This window comes from Rutilus rutilus (genome assembly GCF_951802725.1).
Source record: "Rutilus rutilus genome assembly, chromosome: 22".
NCBI lineage: Eukaryota > Metazoa > Chordata > Actinopteri > Cypriniformes > Leuciscidae > Rutilus > Rutilus rutilus.
The window spans coordinates 32,315,588-32,328,670 of NC_140227.1; the positions used below are offsets into that span (position 1 = coordinate 32,315,588).

General features: G+C 39.8%; 1 long non-coding RNA gene across 1 annotated transcript in view; it reads right to left on the reverse strand.

Moving 5' to 3' along the window:
• Positions 1 to 12,826, reverse strand: part of LOC311282182 — a 35,118-nt gene extending 22,292 nt beyond the window's left edge. The window contains exon 1 of the long non-coding RNA XR_014625889.1: positions 12,171 to 12,826. This is a non-coding gene — a long non-coding RNA (uncharacterized lncRNA). The remainder of the gene's footprint in view (positions 1 to 12,170) is intronic.
• Between the last annotated feature and the right edge of the window lie 257 nt (positions 12,827 to 13,083).

The window sequence follows — 13,083 nt, forward strand, 5'->3', positions numbered from 1 at the left end:
GTTGCCATGGCGATAGACCCCGTCTCCATCTCTCGGCCTGTCTGAGTGGTAGACTAATATTAAAAACAAAGGTACAAAAAGGTAAGTAAAGTCCTCAAAGTCCTAGGGTTGCAAATAAATGTGTTTGTGTTATTAGAAATTTGCAGTTGATGTGTTACATCAAAAGTAATCTGATTACGTAGTGCATGTTACTTGTGATGCGTTACTTTACTTGTTACATCAAAAGTAATCTGATTACGTAGTGCATGTTACTTGTGATGCGTTACTTTACTTGTTACATCAAAAGTAATCTGATTACGTAGTGCATGTTACTTGTAATGCTTGTTACATCAAAAGTAATCTGATTACGTAGTGCATGTTACTTGTAATGCTTGTTACATCAAAAGTAATCTGATTACGTAGTGCATGTTACTTGTAATGCTTGTTACATCAAAAGTAATCTGATTACGTAGTGCATGTTACTTGTGATGAATTACTTGTTACATTAGAAAGTAATATGATTCCGTAATACATGTTACTTGTACTTGTAATGCGTTAATTTACTTGTTACATAAAAGTAATCTGATTACGAAATGCATGTTACTTGTAATGCTTGTTAAATCAAAAGTAATCTGATTACGTAATGCATGTTACTTGTGATGTGTTACTTTACTTGTTACATCAAAAGTAATCTGATTACGTAGTGCATGTTACTTGTGATGTGTTACTTTACTCGTAACATCAAAAGTAATCTGATTACGAAATGCAAGTTACTTGTGATGCGTTACTTTACTCGTAACATCAAAAGTAATCTGATTACGAAATGCAAGTTACTTGTAATGCTTGTTACATCAAAAGTAATCTGATTACGTAATGCATGTTACTTGTGATGCGTTACTTTACTTGTTACATAAAAAGTAATCTGATTACGAAATGCAAGTTACTTGTAATGCTTGTTACATCAAAAGTAATCTGATTACGTAATGCATGTTACTTGTAACCCGTTACTTTACTCGTTACATCAAAAGTAATCTGATTACGTAATGCATGTTACTTGTAACCCGTTACTTTACTCGTTACATCAAAAGTAATCTGATTACGTAATGCATGTTACTTGTGATGCGTTACTTTACTTGTTACATCAAAAGTAATCTGATTACGTAATGCATGTTACTTGTAATGCTTGTTACATCAAAAGTAATCTGATTACGTAATGCATGTTACTTGTGATGCGTTACTTTACTTGTTACATCAAAAGTAATCTGATTACGAAATGCATGTTACTTGTAATGCTTGTTACATCAAAAGTAATCTGATTACGTAATGCATGTTACTTGTAATGCTTGTTACATCAAAAGTAATCTGATTACGAAATGCATGTTACTTGTAATGCTTGTTACATCAAAAGTAATCTGATTACGTAATGCATGTTACTTGTGATGCTTGTTACATCAAAAGTAATCTGATTACGAAATGCATGTTACCCAATACCCACGACACGGCTCTTTTCAGATGAAATTGAAAACACCTGATCGCTAGTTTTTCCACAGTCTGAAAACATCAATAGATCAATGCAGATTTCAGTCTGAGGTTTTCTCAGAGAGGAGCGCTACGGTACAAATGTGTCGTTATTGTACAATCAGAATTATTATACATATTTTCCTCCTAAAGAAGCATTTGAGACAAAACTCGTATTTAAAACAAGACTTGAGCTCCATGTAGTCTCCTGAGCGATAAGAGTTCTAACCTCTGAGCATTACAGCTGTTACAATCAGACTGACAGAGATTCCCATCAGCATTCAGTCAGTGTGGCACCTGTGGCTCTGACACCAGTGTGTGTGTGTGTGTGTGTTGGTCACAGCTGGCAGCATCTTCCCCAAATATCATCCCTCTTTCTATTTATACCAGCGCTCTGTCCTTCAGGAGTCATGGCGACGCCCGCATCATCACTCCAGGTGCTCTGTGGGCGGTCGCCATGGTTACGGCAGCGGGATCTCAGCCAATCAGGCGCCGGGAGTCACGGGAGAATCTGTGTCTCTTTGTTTCAGGAAAACACGCATCACGTGATGTTTTTCCAGCAGAGGGAATCAATCCCGCTATCCCGCTTCTGTGGACTGTGTGTGTGAAGGGGATATTTCTGTTCCTGATGCATTAATGCTGATAAACAACGAGCGTAATTTTGCATATCGCTGCATAATGCCACCGATTAAACAACACGAGCCTTGAAAACACTCGGAGAAAGAGCCATGATGAGACTGTGGACCAACTTCAACATCACTTTAATTTGATACAGCTAAATTTATTTGTTTTACTCAGATTATATTTATTATTTAAATTTAATATTAATCCAAAATATTTGTTTTCCAAAAGACAAACCCATTTATACAAAGTAAAAAAAATTTTTTTAGCATAAATTAATCCATGTATTTTTTTTGTTTGTTACTTAGGTCAATATAATATTTGTAGGGCTTTTACAACTTAAATTTCAGCATAAACAAAAGCTAAATTAGCTATAATATAAAAGTAGAATTTTCACAAAAGATACATTTTGTTAGTAAATGTTTCCTAACTATAAATAAAGACAAGAATGTTCATAAAAGGCCTTAATGTTCATAATATGCATAAAAGAAGCAGATGCAAATATGCATAATCTGTTCTATTATGAACTTGCAAAACCAGCAAAATGATTTCTGCCACCGTCTGGTGTCTAACGAAAATACTATTTAAACAAAATGGATATTTTAAATGTATTTCTTTTTTATTATATTTGTATTTTGTTTTGTGTTATTTTCATTTATACGAACTAAACAAAACACTGTTAAGTTTATATTCTGATGAATGAAAACCATGTTAATTCTGAAAACAACGTCACACAATAATCAATAAATGTTGTTTTTATCATCCCACAGGGAACATTTCCACAGACGAGGAGAATGACTCAAACACACGTGCCTGTATTCCGAGAGAAAGTGGGAAACGGAGAAGCTTCCCGGAAGCGAGGATCAGTGTTTCTGTCCGTCATGTTCATCATGTGACAGGATCAGATGTTTCTCTCTTCAGTTTTCGATCGACTTCCCCGTGAAATGAATATGCGCCACCTTTGCAACCTTTGTTAAGTATGGAAATGTTTGCGGCGTCAGAGATATGACTATATTTAGAGCGCTGAGAAAGATAAAGTTCTCCGAAATCCATCCGAGCAAATAACCTCTGGAAGTCGGCCACTGTAAACACAGCGTTCCCTGAGCTGGGAAACACATCAATAATAAATAAACTACAGCTGGTGTTATTGCTGTGTGCGCGACATGAGATTCCAGCAAACACAGGTCAAAGGTCAGCGCCGTCACGAGAACAGACCACAGACAGAATCATATCTCATATGCAGATTTGAGCATGTTGAGTGTAATATTGCAGAAACAGAAGAGCGGCTTGTGACGTCTCGTCTCTCTTTCCAGATATGAACTGAAATTATTTAGAAAAAAAAATTAACCACATGCAATAACTTCAATGAAGAGCGCAACTTATCCCACATCTAATACACTTTATACAAATCTTAGTAACACTTTACAATAAGGTTCATTAGTTAACATGAACTAAGAATGAACAATACTTCAGCATTTATTAATCTTAGTTAATATTTATTTCAACATTCACTAATGCGTTATTAAAATCAAAGGTTGTATTAGTTAACATTAGTTAATGCGCTGTGAACTAACATGAACACACAATGAACAGCTGGATTATTAATAACTAACATTAACAAAGATGAATAAATACTGTAACAAATGTATTGCTCAATACATTAATGTTAACTAATGAAGATTGTAAATCTTATTTGACATTTATCTTAAATGATAAAACCCTGATTTGATGTTTGCAAAACGTGAGGGTCGTTTCAAAAGGCCAAGAAAAGACAAATATGTTTTTATTTTAGACATAAACTTTAGAATAACATGCACTGAACATGTATTAAAGAGCATCTATTCTGCTGTTTGTATGTTGTATGATATATATATCTTACTGTATGTTCGTCTGTGTTTAGTGTGTAATGTTGCAGTTCTTCTCTATATCAGAGTCAGTGTTCCTGAACTCCTGAAACGCCTCCACTGTATCTTGAGTTTCTTCCGGGAACGAACACGTCACAATATTCCTCATTATAATAATTCATGCGCAGAATAAAGGGGCGGGGCCTGGCTGAGTTAGTCAGTAGTGTGTTAAACTGGCGGTTATGGAAAGGGGCGGGACATTTCCCAAACACACTCGAAGCGCTCGACCAATCACAACACACTGCTCCAGCCGACCAATCAGAGCACAGTGTGCTTTTCAGAAGGAGGGGCTTCATAGAGACAGGAAGTAAACAGAGCGTTACTGACAGACTGGGAAGAGAGGAGCCGCAACAATGGAGAATATGAGGAGAATAATCAACATTCAAGTTCTAGCAGAGCCTGAAAACATCATCAAGACTGTAATAGGGCAGAATATGGGCTCTTTAGTAAAGAAAATATAGTCAGTTCAAGTCCTGTGGATTTGTTGAGCATTTTATGGGACTAATCCCGCACCTGCTGCTGGAATGACTCAATAGTTTTCGGATGTTCAAGGTCACTTGATTCGTGTCTCTTCTTTCCAAAAGCTGCAGCCAAACTCACAGGCTTGTAAATGAATCAAAGTGATCACCGAAGGAAAGTACGCACTAAACTTTTCCGCTTTCAGGGTTTCCTCAGTGCCCTTATTTAAATCTGTCAGTTTTCTGGCTCTTTCCCGCCTGTCACTCTGATATATCGACTCATTCCCAGTGATGAAGAGTCAGACACACAGAGGACGAGCGGCTCTCTTCCTCACCGCTGAGAAATCACTCAAAAGTTGAACTCTACGCGTGTCATCGACTCCATCGTGAACTCAGACGCCTTCTAGAACTCTCTGTCGCAGAGACACGAGCGCATCGCATTATCTGACAGACACACACACACACGTCTGCAGTCATCTCAGCAACTGATTTCTGAAGGACAACAGCGATCGAGGTCAGTTAGTTTCACACACACACACACACACACACACTGTCCAGGTTCACGGAAAGCATCCGTTGCTCATTTCAAGTCGCTCGAGGATCTGAACAACATCTGATCTCTGTTTCCTTCCTCTGATTATCACTGCATTCACTTCAGCACATTTGTGTTGCATTTGTGTTCTGGCCCCTGGTGAAAGAAAGCCTTTTCAATCCCTGAATTTTGAATTGAGGTCGAAAACAGAATCCAAGGAAGAAGAGATTCAAAGAAATTCATAAGTTTCATTTTTCTCAGTATGAGTTATTCATAAACTCAAGATAAGGGTTCAGTTTAAATAACTGAGTGTGTGTGGCTGGACCAGACTGAAAATCCCACAGATGACGTGATTCTGATGATGAGAATCCTGAAGTCTGACGGCATCATCCGCTGGGATCCGGCAACATCAGCACCGGATCGGGTTTCTCCAGACACTGAATCACATCTGGCCCGATCCCACCGGCACCGAGACTCACTCAGAGCGGCCGGTAATGGAGACTGAGGTCATGCTGGAGATCCCAGCGCTCTCGGCCACAGACACACTCCGTTACAAGAGCAGTTCACTTTCACATTAGCCCATGATTTACTCACCTCAACTCATCCTTGGTGTGTATGATATTCTTCTCTCAGACGAACACAATCAGAGTTATATTAAAAATTATCCTGGCTCTTCCAAGCTTTATAATGGGAATGATTTGCAACCTACACTTTGAAGTCCATATCCATCATAACAGTGCATCTGTCCATCATAACAGTGCATCTGTCCATCATAAAGTGCATCTGTCCATCATAAAGTGCATCTGTCCATCATAAAGTGCATCTGTCCATCATGACAGTGCATCTGTCCATCATGACAGTGCATCTGTCCATCATAACAGTGCATCTGTCCATCATAAAGTGCATCTGTCCATCATAAAGTGCATCTGTCCATCATAACAGTGCATCTGTCCATCATAAAAGTGCATCTGTCCATCATAAGTGCATCTGTCCATCATAAAGTGCATCTGTCCATCATAAAGTGCATCTGTCCATCATAACAGTGCATCTGTCCATCATAACAGTGCATCTGTCCATCATAAGTGCATCTGTCCATCATAAAGTGCATCTGTCCATCATAAAGTGCATCTGTCCATCATAACAGTGCATCTGTCCATCATAAGTGCATCTGTCCATCATAACAGTGCATCTGTCCATCATAACAGTGCATCTGTCCATCATAAGTGCATCTGTCCATCATAACAGTGCATCTGTCCATCATAAAAGTGCATCTGTCCATCATAAAGTGCATCTATCCATCATAACAGTGCATCTATCCATCATAACAGTGCATCTGTCCATCATAAGTGCATCTGTCCATCATAAAGTGCATCTGTCCATCATAAAGTGCATCTGTCCATCATAAAGTGCATCTGTCCATCATAACAGTGCATCTGTCCATCATAACAGTGCATCTGTCCATCATAACAGTGCATCTGTCCATCATAAGTGCATCTGTCCATCATAACAGTGCATCTGTCCATCATAAAAGTGCATCTGTCCATCATAAAGTGCATCTATCCATCATAACAGTGCATCTATCCATCATAACAGTGCATCTGTCCATCATAAGTGCATCTGTCCATCATAAAGTGCATCTGTCCATCATAACAGTGCATCTGTCCATCATAAGTGCATCTGTCCATCATAACAGTGCATCTGTCCATCATAACAGTGCATCTGTCCATCATAAGTGCATCTGTCCATCATAACAGTGCATCTGTCCATCATAAAAGTGCATCTGTCCATCATAAAGTGCATCTATCCATCATAACAGTGCATCTATCCATCATAACAGTGCATCTGTCCATCATAAGTGCATCTGTCCATCATAACAGTGCATCTGTCCATCATAAAAGTGCATCTGTCCATCATAAAGTGCATCTATCCATCATAACAGTGCATCTATCCATCATAACAGTGCATCTGTCCATCATAAGTGCATCTGTCCATCATAAAGTGCATCTGTCCATCATAAAGTGCATCTGTCCATCATAACAGTGCATCTGTCCATCATAAAGTGCATCTGTCCATCATAAGTGCATCTGTCCATCATAAGTGCATCTGTCCATCATGACAGTGCATCTGTCCATCATAAAGTGCATCTGTCCATCATAACAGTGCATCTGTCCATCATAACAGTGCATCTGTCCATCATAAGTGCATCTGTCCATCATAAAGTGCATCTGTCCATCATAAAGTGCATCTGTCCATCATGACAGTGCATCTGTCCATCATAAAGTGCATCTGTCCATCATGACAGTGCATCTGTCCATCATAAAGTGCATCTGTCCATCATAAAGTGCATCTGTCCATCATAACAGTGCATCTGTCCATCATAAAGTGCATCTGTCCATCATAACAGTGCATCTGTCCATCATAAGTGCATCTGTCCATCATAACAGTGCATCTGTCCATCATAACAGTGCATCTGTCCATCATAAGTGCATCTGTCCATCATAACAGTGCATCTGTCCATCATAAGTGCATCTGTCCATCATAACAGTGCATCTGTCCATCATAAGTGCATCTGTCCATCATAACAGTGCATCTGTCCATCATAAGTGCATCTGTCCATCATAAGTGCATCTGTCCATCATAAGTGCATCTGTCCATCATAACAGTGCATCTGTCCATCATAAGTGCATCTGTCCATCATAACAGTGCATCTGTCCATCATAAGTGCATCTGTCCATCATAACAGTGCATCTGTCCATCATAAGTGCATCTGTCCATCATAAGTGCATCTGTCCATCATAAAGTGCATCTGTCCATCATAAAGTGCATCTGTCCATCATAAAGTGCATCTGTCCATCATAACAGTGCATCTGTCCATCATAAAGTGCATCTGTCCATCATAAAGTGCATCTGTCCATCATAACAGTGCATCTGTCCATCATAAAAGTGCATCTGTCCATCATAAGTGCATCTGTCCATCATAAAGTGCATCTGTCCATCATAAAGTGCATCTGTCCATCATAACAGTGCATCTGTCCATCATAACAGTGCATCTGTCCATCATAAGTGCATCTGTCCATCATAAAGTGCATCTGTCCATCATAAAGTGCATCTGTCCATCATAACAGTGCATCTGTCCATCATAACAGTGCATCTGTCCATCATAACAGTGCATCTGTCCATCATAACAGTGCATCTGTCCATCATAAGTGCATCTGTCCATCATAAAAGTGCATCTGTCCATCATAAGTGCATCTGTCCATCATAACAGTGCATCTGTCCATCATAACAGTGCATCTGTCCATCATAAGTGCATCTGTCCATCATAAAGTGCATCTGTCCATCATAAAGTGCATCTGTCCATCATGACAGTGCATCTGTCCATCATAAAGTGCATCTGTCCATCATAACAGTGCATCTGTCCATCATAAGTGCATCTGTCCATCATAAAGTGCATCTGTCCATCATAACAGTGCATCTGTCCATCATAAAGTGCATCTGTCCATCATAACAGTGCATCTGTCCATCATAAAGTGCATCTGTCCATCATAAGTGCATCTGTCCATCATAAAGTGCATCTGTCCATCATAACAGTGCATCTGTCCATCATAAAGTGCATCTGTCCATCATAACAGTGCATCTGTCCATCATAAGTGCATCTGTCCATCATAAAGTGCATCTGTCCATCATAAAGTGCATCTGTCCATCATAAAGTGCATCTGTCCATCATAAAGTGCATCTGTCCATCATAACAGTGCATCTGTCCATCATAAAGTGCATCTGTCCATCATAAGTGCATCTGTCCATCATAAGTGCATCTGTCCATCATGACAGTGCATCTGTCCATCATAAAGTGCATCTGTCCATCATAAAGTGCATCTGTCCATCATAACAGTGCATCTGTCCATCATAAAGTGCATCTGTCCATCATAACAGTGCATCTGTCCATCATAAGTGCATCTGTCCATCATAACAGTGCATCTGTCCATCATAACAGTGCATCTGTCCATCATAAGTGCATCTGTCCATCATAACAGTGCATCTGTCCATCATAAGTGCATCTGTCCATCATAACAGTGCATCTGTCCATCATAAGTGCATCTGTCCATCATAACAGTGCATCTGTCCATCATAAGTGCATCTGTCCATCATAAAGTGCATCTGTCCATCATAAAGTGCATCTGTCCATCATGACAGTGCATCTGTCCATCATGACAGTGCATCTGTCCATCATAAAGTGCATCTGTCCATCATAAAGTGCATCTGTCCATCATAAAGTGCATCTGTCCATCATAAAAGTGCATCTGTCCATCATAACAGTGCATCTGTCCATCATAAAAGTGCATCTGTCCATCATAAAAGTGCATCTGTCCATCATAAAAGTGCATCTGTCCATCATAACAGTGCATCTGTCCATCATAAAAGTGCATATATCCATCATAAAAGTGCATCTGTCCATCATAACAGTGCATCTGTCCATCATAAAAGTGCATCTGTCCATCATAAAAGTGCATCTGTCCATCATAACAGTGCATCTGTCCATCATAAAAGTGCATATATCCATCATAAAAGTGCATCTGTCCATCAAAACAGTGCATCTGTCCATCATAAAAGTGCATCTGTCCATCATAAAAGTGCATCTGTCCATCATAAAAGTGCATCTGTCCATCATAACAGTGCATCTGTCCATCATAAAAGTGCATCTGTCCATCATAACAGTGCATCTGTCCATCATAAAAGTGCATATATCCATCATAAAAGTGCATCTGTCCATCATAACAGTGCATCTGTCCATCATAAAAGTGCATATATCCATCATAAAAGTGCATCTGTCCATCATAACAGTGCATCTGTCCATCAAAACAGTGCATCTGTCCATCATAAAAGTGCATATATCCATCATAAAAGTGCATCTGTCCATCATAAAAGTGCATCTGTCCATCATAAAAGTGCATCTGTCCATCATAACAGTGCATCTGTCCATCATAAAAGTGCATATATCCATCATAAAAGTGCATCTGTCCATCATAACAGTGCATCTGTCCATCATAAAAGTGCATCTGTCCATCATAAAAGTGCATCTGTCCATCATAACAGTGCATCTGTCCATCATAAAAGTGCATATATCCATCATAAAAGTGCATCTGTCCATCAAAACAGTGCATCTGTCCATCATAAAAGTGCATCTGTCCATCATAAAAGTGCATCTGTCCATCATAAAAGTGCATCTGTCCATCATAACAGTGCATCTGTCCATCATAAAAGTGCATCTGTCCATCATAACAGTGCATCTGTCCATCATAAAAGTGCATATATCCATCATAAAAGTGCATCTGTCCATCATAACAGTGCATCTGTCCATCATAAAAGTGCATATATCCATCATAAAAGTGCATCTGTCCATCATAACAGTGCATCTGTCCATCAAAACAGTGCATCTGTCCATCATAAAAGTGCATATATCCATCATAAAAGTGCATCTGTCCATCATAAAAGTGCATCTGTCCATCATAAAAGTGCATCTGTCCATCATAAAAGTGCATCTGTCCATCATAAAGTGCTCCTCAGGCTCCAGGGTTAATAAAGGCCTTCTGCAGAAGCGATGCATTCGTGTAAGAAAAATATCCAACCAGCAAAATACTCAGCAATGGTGTCGACTTCTGAAGTTACACATGGTTTGTCTTAAAGCATATTAAAACATAGACACATAAACAACATTAAACGCTGGGTTTTCACCACAGGGGACTTTAAAATGCATCATGTTTGTGCACAGTTAGTAGTAATATGATCCGTCTCTCATCACTCAGCTCTGAGTCAGTGGAAATGTTGATCTGGTTCTGAGAAGCAGGACTGCACCAGTGTTTGTTCATAGTTTATTCTCACACGCTGCCAAGAACTTCTCAATCTCACTGCACTGGGAAGAAAAACTGTGTTTTCCGACGTTTGCCAAACATCCGCATGTCCTCCGAGCTCAAGCCCTTCCCTATGGAAGCTGGGTTCCATGAAAGGTAATCTCAAAGAAAAGTCAAAACTGTGAGATATAAACTCACAACTGGGAAATAATATGTTGCAATAAAGTCGACATGAATCTGAAGTAGCGCTGGTGCTTTCTCCTCTATTGAGCCGTATATCGAGTGAAACGCTTCAGGAGCGAGAACACATGTGGGCGGGGCTTGATTGTGTCCGTGGGGAGTTGATTGGCTGGTTGGATGGTTGTGGTTTGCTATTGGCCGATCTCATGTGAGTGACAGGTTAAAGCCCCGCCCTCATCATCAGAGAAGAGAAGAGCTGCTGCAAGAGGAACTTATTCTTCATGACCGTGACTGAGATACAGGAACGTAAATAAGCAGACAAACCTGATCTACTATTGCTGTCTGCACAGGTGGATTATGGGTAATGGTGGCATACTCTGCGTGACTTCAGAGTGTGGACAGAAAAGTCCCCGTGGTTCTGAAATCCCCGTCAGGCGGTTTCACTTCTGTAGTGTTGCTTTCAGATCCGCCACTGAATCACAGACACTGTACGTACTGTAGAGACACACACCTGCAGCACAACACACACACACACACACACACTTTCATCTGGATTACGAGACAGACTGTGACGGAGGGTCACAAGACATGAAGAAGTGTAAAGTTGTGCAAGAGCCGTTTAAAATGTCACTTTCTCTTCTCAGCATGAACTCATCGAGTCATTCACTACTCAGTTTCATGTCTCTGTGACCTGCAGTCCTGCAGCTCTGAACGCTTTCAAATCTAGTTTGAGAAGATGCTCATTTTCTCTTTTTATTTTTTTTATTTTTTTACTTTTATCTTTTTACAGAACATCCCCTTCCCAACATTCAAACCCCTTACAACTGAGAAATAATAATAATAATAATAATAATTCTGTCAATGCATTTTCTTTGCGGAGGAAACATTAGCACAACAGAAAACAGGAGCAGCTTACAGGAATTCCTCATCCTAGTCTCTATGACACAGTGCAAGACTTTTCCATCTTTGTCTCAGTGTTTCAGAGTGAATCCTAGAGCTGTAAGTTATAGAAATACATAAACGAGAGCAAATCGAAAGTGTCTGCGAAACAGGAACGACGAACACACGAGCGGGAGTTTCTGTTCTTTCTCACTTTACGACTGTAATCTCAGATCAAACGAGGTCGTACCTTTTTCTTCTGCATCCGTTTGTCTTTCTTTCTGTTCTCCTTTTCATCTCTCTCTTCACTTCTCCTCCGAGCAGCTGATGAACATTTCACTCAAGCGTAATTAAAAGCAAGTTCAGCTCCATTAAATTGGGGAAATAATTTCACGGCTCATTACAGCTGCCATATTTAAACATACAGAACAACATTTTGCTCTTGTATCTCTTTTCTTTTCGTACTTCAGCAAACTTTAAATGAGAGATGTGTGAAGCGACGGGCGTCGGGTTACTAATGAGGCGAGATGCGTGATCGATGTCTAGCAGATATAAACATCAGATCACACATCATATACAGCATTTAAATATCTGAGGTGAAGAATATGAGCCCATATTCTGCCCTTTTACAGTCTTGATGATGTTTTCAGGCTCTGCTAGAACTTGAATGTTGATTATTCTCCTCATATTCTCCATTGTTGCGGCTCCTCTCTTCCCAGTCTGTCAGTAACGCTCTGTTTACTTCCTGTCTCTATGAAGCCCCTCCTTCTGAAAAGCACACTGTGCTCTGATTGGTCGGCTGGAGCAGTGTGTTGTGATTGGTCGAGCGCTTCGAGTGTGTTTGGGAAATGTCCCGCCCCTTTCCATAACCGCCAGTTTAACACACTACTAACTAACTCAACCAGGCCCCGCCCCTTTATTCTGGTATGAATTATTATAATGAGGAATATTGTGACATGTCCGTTGTTATGATACTTCTGTGGCTCTTTAATGGTGTTTTTGGAGTCCAAAAGGTTTTACAGTTTTTCTAAATCACTGACACATTTTTTGAAACAGTCTCAAAGGGATAGTTCACCCAATCATCTTCTTTTGTGTTCAAGGTGTTGGGGCTGCACATGTGATCTTCAACAATCACTCAGGTCTGTCAAAATCCTGGAGTTTTT